A 14,187-nucleotide genomic window follows, 5' to 3' on the forward strand; every position below is an offset into this window, starting at 1 on the left:
TCTTATCTTCACTATATAATAGATTTTGTGGATCTCTCTTCCCGAGAAGCCTTCTCTTGAGGCCTAGCCAAAAGTTTATTAAAAGATCCCCTCAAGTCGTAAGTCCCTTGTCTTTTATCTCCGGTCTTCCCTTACTTTATGTCACATTACCTATCATTTATGTTTCCTCTCATCTTTTTTTCCTGACATCCTAAAATCACCTTGCCTCTCCTTTTTTCTCTGTCCTCTTTTTTTTTTTTTCATTTTTGTTTTCTAATGATGATATTTTGATGGGCTGGATCTTGAAAACTCTTTTAGACCTTATGATAAAAGAACCCCTAACAGTAAAGATAAAAGTAACTAAATAGTATAGAAACAACATTTTGAAACGTGAAAGAGTAAAATTAAAAAGCATTAATGGAACTCAAAAAAACTGTAAAAATTTAAAGAAAATTAATGCATTTCCCACGGGCGGGTAGAGCCATGCATAATGCGTACTCCACACCTTTTTAGTGATGATATTTTGTGCATATGAGTTTTCTCATGCATATTCCACACCTTTTTATGATCTGATCGTATTGATTGTGGGCTGTGGCTATCATGAAGTTTCTCCCCCCTACCAGGGTTTCTTTTTACAGAATAATCTGCAATCCCATTTCTCTTACCGGCGTTCAGATTCAAGCAAATCTGGATATCCAAGCCCTTACTCCTTAGTTGTTAAATTGTCAATCTTTAAAACCTTGGAGAGAGAGAGAGAGAGAGAGAGAGAGAGAGAGAGAGAGGCATTAAATGAGTCCTGAGCTTTACATAATCATCTTTGACGAACATGTAAAACCAGAACCTACAAAATAAAACATCATTGACTAACACGAGATGGAAGGAAACCACAAAAAGAGAAAATGAGAAACAAGAAAGGCCTTCTTCTATTTAAGGGAAAAGAGAAAAATATTATTGAAGGGGCGTAACCCGAAATTCATAATCCAATATTTGTAGTCCCAATCATCGCCAAGCAGAAAAGAGCAAAATTTTAGGACAGAATGATAGAAACATCTGTAGAGAACTTCTCCCTTCTTTTGCTTCAGTTGATTGGGGCTCCTGATGGGAAACTTACAAAACTGATTGATGCTTCCCCAAGAAGGCTAATCGCCATCACGAATCAACTTCTTAGTCATCGAACTATCAATCCATCCAGAATAAGATTTTCAGCTGCAATCTTCCCTGATGACAATTTGCCCAATAGCTAAGCTAATCAGCAACGGCCAGCACAGTTGTATAATATGGTGACCAATTAAAAGGTTATACCAGCTGACAAAATCAACATCCAGCATACAAAAAGTTCTCGTTTAAGGAAGTAAAACCAATTGACAATAAACAATTCTAGTTATACAGGTAAATAAAGAACATCGATAAAAAATTGTCTTAATGTTTTTCCTTATCTAAATTTTTTCCTTAAAGAATACTGATAAGTTGTGCTTATTGCCATGTTGACCAAAAGGATGTTGGTGTACAAATACATCATCAGGGTAATCTTATATAAATCTCATCTAATTGCGACAAAAGTTCCTCTATATGAAAATGCAAGTTAAAATCTTTCGTACACGTTAATGTGATATACATGCCTGGAAAGAAAAAGAAATATGAAAAGTCAAATTAACTCCCGAGTCTCCTGTCTAAGTTATAGCGATACATGCCTGCTCACACCCAAAAATAGATCCAGCTGTGCTGTGCAAAAGATTGATCCAGACCTTTGCTAAAACACCTGCTGCAGCTTTGGCCTCAAGATCTGTCTTTCCCTGGTGCAAATTTAAGAAACAGTGGGGACTAACCAACACAATTCATGAGCATTGAAGAATGGAACAAGACTGTAGCAGACTGAAGTCCAAAGATACATAATCAAAGCACTGAACTAAATTTTGGCCTCCTCACCAATTTGACACTGATGAAAACCTCTGGATCAACAATACACAACCAGATCAGATAAGACCTACGAATTAATTAGATTTAAACAAAAAATCCTCTTAGCCAACAGTAGCAACAACATGCCTATTTTAACCTCTCAAGTATGATAAAATCAATGTCTTGTCTGATGGGGATACATTACAATGTCAACTATAAAATGAAAATCAAGAAAGAAGATCTGTCTTTGACAAACCTCAGATGTCTTCCGAATCTTCCTAGTAGGAGTTCTCATTGTTACAAGCTCCTCAGCTGCTGTGGGTGAATACCCACTGTGGCATCGAAGTCTACCTTGGTCAAGCCAGCTTTTAAAGCAACAGCAAATCCCTTGGGAGTTTAATGCATGGTGCAGCCACATTAATAACTAACGATAGAAACTGTAAAGGCAAAAATTAGTTAGGATTAGATGACTAAATGATAAAGTTTATCCTATCATTATTTGATTAAATTTGAATAAATGATAAAGTTTATCTTATCATTATTTGATTAAATTTGGATGAATATAAAATAAGTATTGATTTGTATCTAAACAATGTTGAGTCTATCTAGAAGTCTTAGTTGTTGTTTAGATAAGTCTTTGAGATTAAAATCGAGTTCTGGAAGATTTATATTTATCCACAAGAAAGCCGAACAGAGTTTAGTCAATAACAGAAAATGTTATCGCGAAATGTTAGCAGTCTGTCGAAACACGTTTTCACAACTGTTGTTAACTGTCAGCAGAGTCCTACTGTGACTATAACTCTTTTCAGACTTTCTATTTAAAATGATTGGTTTTGTATCTTTTCAAGGACTTTGAGCCACAAATTTCAGAGAGGATATTCTGAACATTTATGAGAGAAAATTCACTTAAGAATTTTTATGAGATTTTTCATATCTCCTTGAGTGTGATCATGCTTTGAGTGTGAAGGAACATCAATTGGATTTCAGCTTCTGGAGTTCCAGAAGGGAAGTCAATATTTGAAAATCGCCAGAGGCTCTAGCTGCTACTGCAGTAGAAGACAAACGGGTCGTTTGTCTAGGCAAGTAAGAGAGTCGAATTGCAAAAGTTTTGTAATTGATTATTACTTGTAATTGTTCTTCAAATAATCATATTGACTTTCCTGGATTTGGCTGTCCCGTAGGATTTTACCTTTAAAGAGTTCTTTAAAGGGTTTTCCTTCGTAACCAATCGTTGTGTCTTGCAAGTTTGATTATTTATTTTAAAGTATTTAATTCGTTTCATAATCTTGATAATTGAGATCTAACTTATTTGTTCAAGGAAATTGGTAGACAATTTCGTAGTTTTATAAGGATACGTTGGGAATTTCAAAAATAACTGAATCTAATTAAAAAAAGAAAAAGGAAAACGGGGGAAGGGGGATGCTATCTGGGGCAACAGCAGAAACCTGCACAATTTCTGGTGAATCTTCTTCACACAAGTGTAACGGAACTTTGCTTGTTTTTGCACAGACAATAAGTTTCATGAAAATCCTGTCTGGCAGCCCTGACAGAGTAGCCTTTAAGGGCTTGAAATTTGCTGTAAATATATCAACGTCACCATATTCTTGTATTGCCTGCATATATATATATATATATATAATAAATCCATAAACATCAAGCATTGAAGGATCATTTTATAAGTTTCTGATCTACCAAAGACATGTCACCTGCTCTTCAGTAATGCCAACTTGTCCAATCGGTGGCTGGGAGGAAAAAACAGCAGAAGGCACAGTTCTGCTCCAAAAAAAAAAAGGCAAAATGTTAGCTCAGACTATCACCATATCATAAACCTATCCAAACTTTATAGTCAGAGACGAGCAAGAATTGAAGAACCTTTCTATAACTTTTATTAAAAGGGTATCATAAATTTGAGCAAACAGAACCAAGTAAAGTTCACAGTACGTGGCATGAAATTCAGACCGTAGGATCCTATGTAACTAATATTTGGTAATTCTTGTTCAAAATGCTTTGTCTAAACTATAAAATCATTCAACTTATTAATTGATCATCAAAATATAGGAAGCAACCTATAATCGCGTTTTGTTGGCTCATTCTTAAACAGAGTTTTTGCTAGTGCCATTCCCTCCGTTAAAGCAACTGGTGTGAGATACAATCTATCTGTAACATCTCCAACTGCCCAAATGGAAGGAACTGATGTACGTGAGTATTCATCAACCTGATGAAAAAAGAAATGGAGACATTATATTTGAAGAAACATCACAATAAATATAGTAAAAGATTAGACAAAACAAAAATATTTTTTTTCCAAAAAACATATCTCAAAAGTATCAGCAAAGACTACCTCTATTGCTCCATTCTTGGACATTTTCACCCCATCTGTCTCCAATCCTAAGTTCTGCAATCAAATTACACTCTTAATAAGTGATTTTCCTTTCTCATCCCATCCAAAATTTGCAGTTGCTTTAAAACTGATAGAGTGAGAAGTGGCATCTTCGTGTTCACTAAGTTACTGCTTCCCCAGAACCACATCAAGGCAGGAAGCCTAGTTACACACTTCAAAACAGTTCATGAAAATCACAGACTCATATGTATGCCTTGATGAGACACAATAATTGGAAATCCACAGGGCATAAAGAATCCTGTACCAGGTAGACGCAAAGTAGAGAAAAGGAAATTAAGAACTTTTGTATTAGGCCTACGTCTGGTTGCAAACATAACGTGGGAAAAACCTTCAACTGTTCCTTTGTTTGTCTTCAAAGATAATGACCCATCAGCAGATTTATTGATAGCTTGGGGTGATTCCTCTGTGTGGAACTCGATTCCTCTTAGAGACATTTGTTCTCCAACAAAATCTCTGATCTGCAGGAATAGAATACACAAATTTGGATGTGAAACTTCATCTTGACTAGGTAAGATGTTATTAAATTTCTGATACCACAATCATTCACTGTTTTTCACCTCTTCGTCAAAACCCCTTAAAACTTTTTTCTGCCGTATAAATATGTGGACCTCAGATGCTAAGCCATTGAAGATGCCAGCAAACTCCACAGCAATATACCCGCCACCAATTATTGCTATTTTTGTAGGCTTTGAGGGCAAATCAAGGGCAGCTTCTGAATCTATTGCATATTCACTTCCAGGATGAAGGGATGAAGGGGCGACCTCCTACTGAAACTAGTATTTGTCTTGCTGAATATAGCTTCCCATCTACATCAACTGTGTGCGGGTCCACAATCTGTGGCCATTTCATTGTGATTAATGCATCACTCACAAAAAAACCGAAGTATATATCCATATTCCACAAACTAATAAGAAATGAAAACTACATATAAAAAAAAGTAAGAAATGAAAACTAAGAACCAAGAAAGAAAGAAAACTATTTTAATGTCTATATGAACTCAATGTTGAATCAACCCAAGTATGAAGGGCTGCACATGCACCGTTTTCTTTCTTGGTTGTATTAGGCACCAACTGCAGCTACCAACCATCTACCCATCCACCGTATTCTGCAGCAAATATTGACAAAAGTTCATCTGCACCGAAAGAAGACTTGAAGTTGCATGCTTCTTGTCCCCCATGGTTCTCCTATAAAAGGAGATGAATTCTGAAGAGAAAACCATCCTCACAGAGGTGAGAGATCAGGCAGAGGGCGAAAATGGGTTCTGGGGAAACCCAGAACGGAGGCCATTTGAGAGAGATAGAGAGATGTTGTGAGTGTTTGTAAAATTGTACAAACATATTGAAAAATCAAATTTCCGCTTCAGTGGACGTAGGCAGTTGCCGAACCACTTAAATATTCTCTCTATCTATTGTGGGTGTGATTTCTGGGCGGCCGGAGGCGCAACAAATGGTATCAGAGCTTCGGTTCGTGTTACCCAGAAAATTACAGTTGCTCAAAATCACTTTTTGATCAGTCCAGGCTGTTCCTCGCGTCGAGACGAATCCGTTGCCGCAAACGGAATCGAAAACGAAGGTCGGAGAAGCCTACACGCGCTCCTAGAAGGTCCGCGCGTGCACTGCTGTCATCCACGCGCCCCCACGCGCGTCGAAGGAGGAAGATGACTGAGATACACGCGCCCACGCGCCCTCACGCGCGGGCAGAGGTTGAAGACGCGTGACGGACACGCGCTCACGTGCCCCCACGCGCCTTACAGAGGCTCGGCGCGTGACCACCACGCGCCTCACGCGCTCCCCACGCGCACAAGCTACTGTGGCGCGTGTTGTCCACGCGCCTCAGACGCCCTACTGCGGCGCGTGTGGTACACGCGCTAGAGAGATCTGGACCGTCCAATTTTCAGATCTTTGTTGGGCTAGATCTAAGCCATCCGGAGTCTGATTTCAACGATCAAATAGTGCTTTCCAACTATTTAGATTATTCCAGACTCATACGTACGGTGGGAATGTGGAGATTCGCCATCAGTACTGTCGATCTGAACTGTCAACGTGTTGCAGATCAGTTATGGGCTTGATTGTAGCCAGTTGGAGTTCCATCGCGATGATCAAATAGTGGTGGCAAACTATTTGGATCATTCCGGACTCATCGGTACGGTGGGAATGTTGAGATTCGCCATCGGTACATTTGATCTGAACCGTCCACGTGTTGCAGATCAGTTGTGGGCTTGATCGTAGCCAGTTGGAGTTCCATCGCGATGATCAAATAGTGGTGGCAAACTATTTGGATTATTCCGGACTCATCGATACGGTGGGAATGTTGAGATTCGCCATCGGTACATTCGATCTGAACCGTCCACGTGTTGCAGATCAGTTGTGGGCTTGATCGTAGCCAGTTGGAGTTCCATCGCGATGATCAAATAGTGGTGGCAAACTATTTGGATTATTTTGGACTCATCGATACGGTGGGAATGTTGAGATTCGCCATCGGTACATTCGATCTGAACCGTCCACGTGTTGCAGATTAGTTGTGGGCTTGATCGTAGCCAGTTGGAGTTCCATCGCGATGATCAAATAGTGGTGGCAAACTATTTGGATCATTCCGGACTCATCGGTACGGTCAGAATATTGAGATTCGCCATCGGTACATTTGATCTAAACCGTCCACGTGTTGCAGATCAGTTGTGGGCTTGATCGTAGCCAGTTGGAGTCATGATGGACTCATTGGTTTTGGGCTTAATTTAAGCCAGTTGGGATCGTGAAATTTGATGGAGCAAATTTTAGATCATTGGACGATGCTGATTAACTTGTTATATCAGCAAGTTTTGGCAGTCATACAACTCATGGAGCATATTGTTATTAAGAGGAGAACCGCATCGGATCTCGTTGTGGCTTTCTTTGAAAAGCCAGTTGCAAATAACAAAGTGCAGATGAAGCTTTGGTGTGGTAGTGTGGATACATACAGTCTAAGGAGGTTCTGTCTAGGAGATTGGAAATTTTAAGTGTGTCCATTGTGACCCTCCAATCTTTCCTGGGAACTGACTTAGTGAGGTACTATTCATTTCTACGGTAAATTCATTAAAGCAATGTCAGGAAGTAAGGTTTCAAATCTTGTCAGATTTGAGGTGGAGAAACGGTTCAATTTCAGATAAGGCAGAAGGTACTATTGTTGCCCAATAGCATTTGGCGTTGTGGTCAAAAGGTTGGGAGGTCATGAGAATGGCTATGAGTAATTCTGCAAAGAAGTCAAAGTTGAAGTTTCTCAATGTAAGAGATCTTATCCTAGATGAGGAGGTGCGCAGAAGAGATTCTGGCAAGATTTCGAGTTGTTGGTCCTGAATGTTGATTGTAAGGACAGAGGCAAGTCAAGATCTGGACAACAGATGACTCGCTAGAAATTGTGGCAAGACAGGCCACAAGAGACTGCTAAAATCAGGAGAAAATTGAGAATGATGCTGTGAATATGGTGACTGAAGAAATACATGGCGTTGCATTTCTTGCAGTGCACAATGCTGTTAAAGACAGCTTGAAGACAGCAGTCATTCAGTAGTGTTTTCTCAAAGGCGTTGAAGGGCAAATCAATCCCTGAAGTCAACAGTGATACTAGCGACTGGTGAAATGGCTAGTACAAGGAGCAGTTTCGGCAAGTGGCTCCAAGTCAGTAAATGGAGATACTGGTATTGATGCTAATGTTGTGTCTCTCTCCATGAAAAAAGAGACATGTATATCCTCATGGCATGAGTTGCCATGATAGAGGATGTGTTAATATTAGCAGGTCCACAAGTTTACACACAGGCATTGGTTTGGCATTAATGCAGGGTGTGTGGTGGAAATTCATGTCGATGGCTGATGAACTTCCAGGAGAGCCAAACGTGGAAGTTACACCATAGTTTTCAGCAAGGTTATTTTCGACATGGGCCGAAGTGAAATGCTTGGAATTAGTTTATTCTGAGTGGATATGCTTTTATGGTGAAGCATGATAGCGGGAGCTATGAAGATCTTCATTGAGGTGGAGCTTGGCTGTGGGACCAGTCAAAGTCACAAGGTGGAGATTGTTGCTATTGTTGCCAATAGCATTTGGTGTTGGAAGGTCACGAATGATTAATTGGTCTTGGCTCGTGGTAATTGTCGTGTGAATTAGATGAGAAAGTAAAAGGAACCCAGTTTTACTTTTCTAAAGAAATCTCCCTAGACCACGACATGAAGTACATGTGTGAGAGATGGGAACAAAACGTCAGATGTTCCAGGGATATCTACACCTAAAGAACTGCCAAGACGATCAGACCTCCATGGTGGTTACTACCTTAAAATGTATCCTGCTGAATGAAGGTAGTGAACTACGGTATGAAGAAAAATCTTGCAAGAAGGGAGATTATGCAAGTCGGAGACTGCACACAAGATGGACACATGCGACTGAAGATAGCAGCAGGATGAAGGGTCAGTCACCCAGATCAGAGATGAGACCTCAGCAACAGGTTCTCTGATATGTGTCAAGGTCTGTGCGAGACCATTGATTCCCAGTGCAGTGGGAGATGTGTTGCCCTATGTAGACGTGTTGATTAAGGGCATTGTACGTGATGAACTAAAGTTATGCATCACTTTAGTTAGTCTTCTAAGTTGAAGACATGAGCTGTAAAATTGTATAAGGGATCATGCTGGAGATAGAGCTCGGCATGTTGAGAACCAGTCTCCAAGTTGGAGATTGGTGTGATTGTAGGATTATGGAGCCTGGTTTGAAAGCTGTAAAGGCACCAAGCAGATTGTTCGCTCGGATGTGGCTAGAGCGAAGCAGATTGTTCGCTCGGATGAGCCTAGAGCGACGCTCAGTTTGCTCAAGGTGTTCACTCGGATGTGGCTAGAGCGAAGCAGATTGTTCGCTCGGATGAGCCTAGAGCGAAGCTCAGTTTACTCAGATTGTTTGCTCGGATGTGGCTAGAGCAAAGCAGATTGTTCGCTCGGATGAGCCTAGAGCGAAGCTTAGTTTGCTCAAGGTGTACATGAGTGCGAACTCATGAACTCGAGCAAAAGAAGAATCCTAGAGAGTTGAGATTGTGCAATTGAGCACTGGTAAATCTCCTCTGAAGAAAATCCCTTGCAAGCTCCGTGGATGTAGACGATGCTGATGCATTTGAAGATGCATTTGGAGAGGTATCTGGATATCCATTTGAAGACGTACCTGAAGATGTATGTGATAGCGGATCTCTCATGGCTGACAAGCATTCCAAGAAAGAGGTGAATTCATTTGAAGAATGAATCAGTTTGCAAGCAGCCTGGTATGGCACACTTGGGTGGAGGGGGTGATTGTTGAATCAACCCAAGTATGAAGGGCTGCACATGCACCGTTTTCTTTCTTGGTTGTATTAGGCACCAACTGCAGCTACCAACCATCTACCCATCCACCGTATTCTGCAGCAAATATTGACAAAAGTTCATCTGCACCGAAAGAAGACTTGAAGTTGCATGCTTCTTGTCCCCCATGGTTCTCCTATAAAAGGAGATGAATTCTGAAGAGAAAACCATCCTCACAGAGGTGAGAGATCAGGCAAAGGGCAGAGGGCGAAAATAGGTTCTGGGGAAACCCAGAACGGAGGCCATTTGAGAGAGATAGAGAGATGTTGTGAGTGTTTGTAAAATTGTACAAACATATTGAAAAATCGAATTTCCGCTTCAGTGGACGTAGGCAGTTGCCGAACCACTTAAATATTCTCTCTATCTATTGTGGGTGTGATTTCTGGGCGGCCGAAGGCGCAACACTCAAAGCGTCATCCCACCTTTCCATGACCTTCAATTAATGTAACACCAGCATTTTTAAGAGTGTTCTCGTAGATACCAGTTAGTTGCTGCAACCCAGCATTCTTATTAGCAATCAAGGTGCTCCAGTCATGCTTGGGTTCGGCCTCGTATTTCCATCCGAAACCATGACTCTCTTCAAATTCATAAGAATATTTAGATGCATACACTAGAAGTTTATTTGGCACACATCCACGAATCACACACCTACATTAGAAAATTATGTGAAGAACTATCTACATGCTCATTTATTTATTTAAATAAATCTTCTTAAGCACGAGAGAACCACTCAGTCAAAAGGCAAGACAAAATGATAATTTATCCAAGGCAACACTGAACCTAAAAGAGAAAATGAAGTGGACCTCACCAGCCAAGCATGTAAAGTGCACAGGAAAGATTGTCGTTGCCACTACTTGCTCCACACAGACTGAATGGTCAAATGGTTAATTTTGATATACTTTTACGTCCCGTGTAGAACATTTCACTGCCGTCAAAGGTCCAGTAATTCCTCACTCTGTTTTTTGATAATCGGTTCCTTGACTTTTCAAAATCCCCAATGCAACCTCATATTCCTCCAATCACTTCCAATGATAAGTCTCCACTCCTTTTGCTATCATAAGCAACCCGAAGCACCTATAAAACCCCACATAGCAAATGAATTTCCTTCGATCCTTATTAGAGGGTGAATTCGATCAGGTCCGATTAGTCTATAGGAGATTTTTAGGACCAGACTGAACCCCTTCGGTCCAGGATTTTCCCACCTTGGACCGGACCAGAACCATTCTGTCCAGTCAGTCCGATCCAATACCAAATGGGCCAGTTTTCTTACATTCGGCCCAACTGACATTGCTAGTCAAATTTCAGCATAAGTCCTTACTTTTATCCCATTTTCAGCCTAAATTATTATTAACATACAAAAAATAGAAAAAACAAATTTGAAAAATATGAAATATGTCAATAATATCCAAACTCTAAATAAAAGAAAAATATAGAAAAAAGGGGAAAATATAAATAATAATTATCCATATCCATCCAAAAAGGTCATCAATTATACTAATAACATTAAAAACAAAAGATAGGGAAAAAGAAATTAATAAAATCAATTATTTAAATTAGTAAAATTAAAATGAAGTAAAATTAAAATTAAGCAAACTTTTTAGTGTGGATTATGTAATTAACTCATTAAAAAAAATTTATAATTATACTTATGATGTTAATTACTAATTTATTACTAACTTAGAGTATGTAAATGTATTATGATAGGTAATGCATGATGGACTATATTAAAATTTTAACATTTTGTATATGATTAATGAATAATTATCATTGACCATACATGCTTTATACTTACTTGCAACTTAGATATTTTACAAAAAATTTATCTAATAACTTTAATTTGATGTAGATATTAGTAATTAGTTAATGGTGATAGGATGGTCAATTGATATAATAGATTAGTTAATTGATAGCATATTAGTAACTGCTTATTTAACATTTTATATTGTTAATAGTGATAGGTTAGATGAAAATTACATAATTAATTATACAATTATTATATAAAATAATATATATATATATATAATTATTTTAAAATATGTATATTTATATTCGGTTGGTCAGTTGGAAAAACCCCAGCCCCGGACTGGACCAAGAACCGAAAATTTTGTAAAGAGAAGACCGAAACCGACCGGTCTTCCCATCTGTCCGGGCCGACTTTCCGGTACGAACTAAAATCTTTACAGGATCCCTTCATTATTTATCAGAAAAAAAAAAAAAAAAAAAAAAAAAAAAAAAAAAAAAGTTCATTCATATATCACATATCCAGAAACGAACAGAAAAAAGGGCCTAATAACATTCAATCCCATCCCAAGACTCGAATTCCAAAAATTTTGAACCTTGAACGACATTTCCATATCCCAATATTGCCACCACAAACAAAACTAACGTCCACCAAGAACATAAACCCGTATACCTAGAAAACTTTAGAAAACCTACATATTCTAAAACTTACATTCCGCCAACACCTTCGGTGGTTTCGAAGGAAATGGTGGAGAAAGGGAGCTCACAGATAGCGACGGAAGCCCCAAAATTAGTGGCGAAGTGGGAGGCGCGGACGCCACCGCTCCCAGCGCCGATGGTGAAGAGGTCGAAGTCGTAGTGTCGAATAGGCTCGGCTCCATTCTCGGAATCTCCGCGAGCCACCGCAAAGCCTCGGCGGCGGGAGTGGTAGGGAGTGAGGGAGCGGCGGTGTTGGAGAGAAAGAGAAGTTAAGATTTTGGGGTCAGAGATATAGTGGGAAGAAGAGAGGGAGATCGAGAATGGGAACTTTTTGTAAACTGCGTGGAGGATTGGGGAAGAGAAGGTGTTCGTGAGATTTGGAGTGGAGTGTAAGAGTTTTATTTAAACTCTATGTCCCACACACCCATCTTAATAGAATTTGAAATAGTTCAAATCTATCAGATTAAATATAAGTGATAACGGGATAAGAAAAATCCTAAGAGATAAGATTAAAACTCTATCTCTAATTATAGTCAAATACAAACTCTTAAATTTCTTAATGGTCAGAAATCTATAAATAGCACTGAGAGATTAAAGGGTTCTCACCTACAACATTAGAGTGCCTTTTGTCATCGTGAGACACTTGTGAGGCGAAGTTGCTAGGGTGATCCTTCTCTCATAGTCAGATTTAATTCTTCATCAAACTGATGGAGAAAGGTACATATTATTCATCATTATTTATTATAGATCATATAAAATCGAAGATCTGTTTATTAACGTTCATGTTAAAATATTTAACATGTGGTATCAGAGCATGGTTATAGTTTTTTTATGATCTTAATAAAATATTCAGTGAATATATATTGTCGTGTATTGTGATTTCATTATATAGAAAAAGATTAAAAATAATATATTTACTATTTGAGAAAGAACGATACACTCACATTAACGAAAAGCAATTCGGTTTTCTTTATTCCGTACTGAACATCTCCTTTTTTAGTTTTATTTTCACTTCCTCGTGTATTGTTTAAAAGTATTACGTATTTTACATTTCATGAACTATACTTATTGTATCTGAAATGAGTGGGTTGAGGAAAGGCCACCGTGTGGCTTCGGCAGTGTGCAGCATGAGGGGCTGTGAGTCTGTGACGCCCCGAATGGTTGCTGCCCTGAGGACGGCACTGGGAGGAGGAGTGGAAGTCCTCCGCGGTGCCTCTGTAACAGCGGCAGAGGGCTATCAAGCCCACTGGCCGGGGCAGCAAGAACAAGTTTTAACAAAAAAAAAAAAAAAAGGAAGTTTGGTGCGGAGACGAGGCTGAGAAACTCCTCGCCGGAGTTCCTGTAACGGCGGCAGAGGGCTCAAAAGCCCACTGCCTCAGAGGTTCCATGTTTTATAAAAAATAAAAATAAAAAATAAAAAAAAAAAAGGATGGAGAAGAGGTGGACCTCGGCGGCGGGTGGAGGCTGGGGATGCCTTGCCGTTCTCCTCCTCGCCGGCGAGGACCACCATGTGCTGCATGCTTGCTGAAGGAAGAAGGATTTACATGTACTAGTCGGCGCTGTGACAATCTGAAGAAGAAGGGGAAGTGGCTTAGGGTTTTATTGTGAAAGGCATAAGTGATTGGGTTTTGGGCTGGGCTATGGGCTTCGGCCCAGTGCATTGCATTAATGTTATAAGGGTTTGCTTTCTGGACTGTGAGTTGACTGGGCTTGGCCCAGTCCGAGACAAAAGAAAGCAAACGGGCCTATGGGCCACTGATGTGGCCCAGCCCAATAAAAGAACAAAAAAAAAAAAGGGGGAGGTTAGACGGGCCTGTACAGTAGGTCCGGCCCAGGTCAACAGATCCAGTTGACTTGGATCTCGGTCTGGATTTCTAAACCGGTCCGGGTCTGAACCGGACCGGACCGGTCAGATTAAAAATAAAAATAAAAAAAAATAAAAAATCCGAATTTTATTTATTTATTTTTTTTCATGTATGCATGTTATTAATATTATTTACATGTATGAAAATTTTATTATTGATAAATTTATATGCATATTATTATTGTTAAATACTAGGGGTGGGCAGCGGGTGCCCGCCACCCGCTGCACCGCACCGTTCGCCCCGCCCCCGCCTGGGTGGGGCGGGGGAT

The 14,187-nt window shown here is 39.6% G+C and overlaps 1 pseudogene; it reads right to left on the minus strand.

Moving 5' to 3' along the window:
• Positions 1–760: 760 nt before the first annotated feature.
• On the minus strand, positions 761–12,444 carry LOC122306525 (annotated as a pseudogene).
• Between the last annotated feature and the right edge of the window lie 1,743 nt (positions 12,445–14,187).

This window comes from Carya illinoinensis, chromosome 4, assembly GCF_018687715.1.
Source record: "Carya illinoinensis cultivar Pawnee chromosome 4, C.illinoinensisPawnee_v1, whole genome shotgun sequence".
In the NCBI taxonomy this organism is placed as follows: Eukaryota; Viridiplantae; Streptophyta; class Magnoliopsida; order Fagales; family Juglandaceae; genus Carya; species Carya illinoinensis.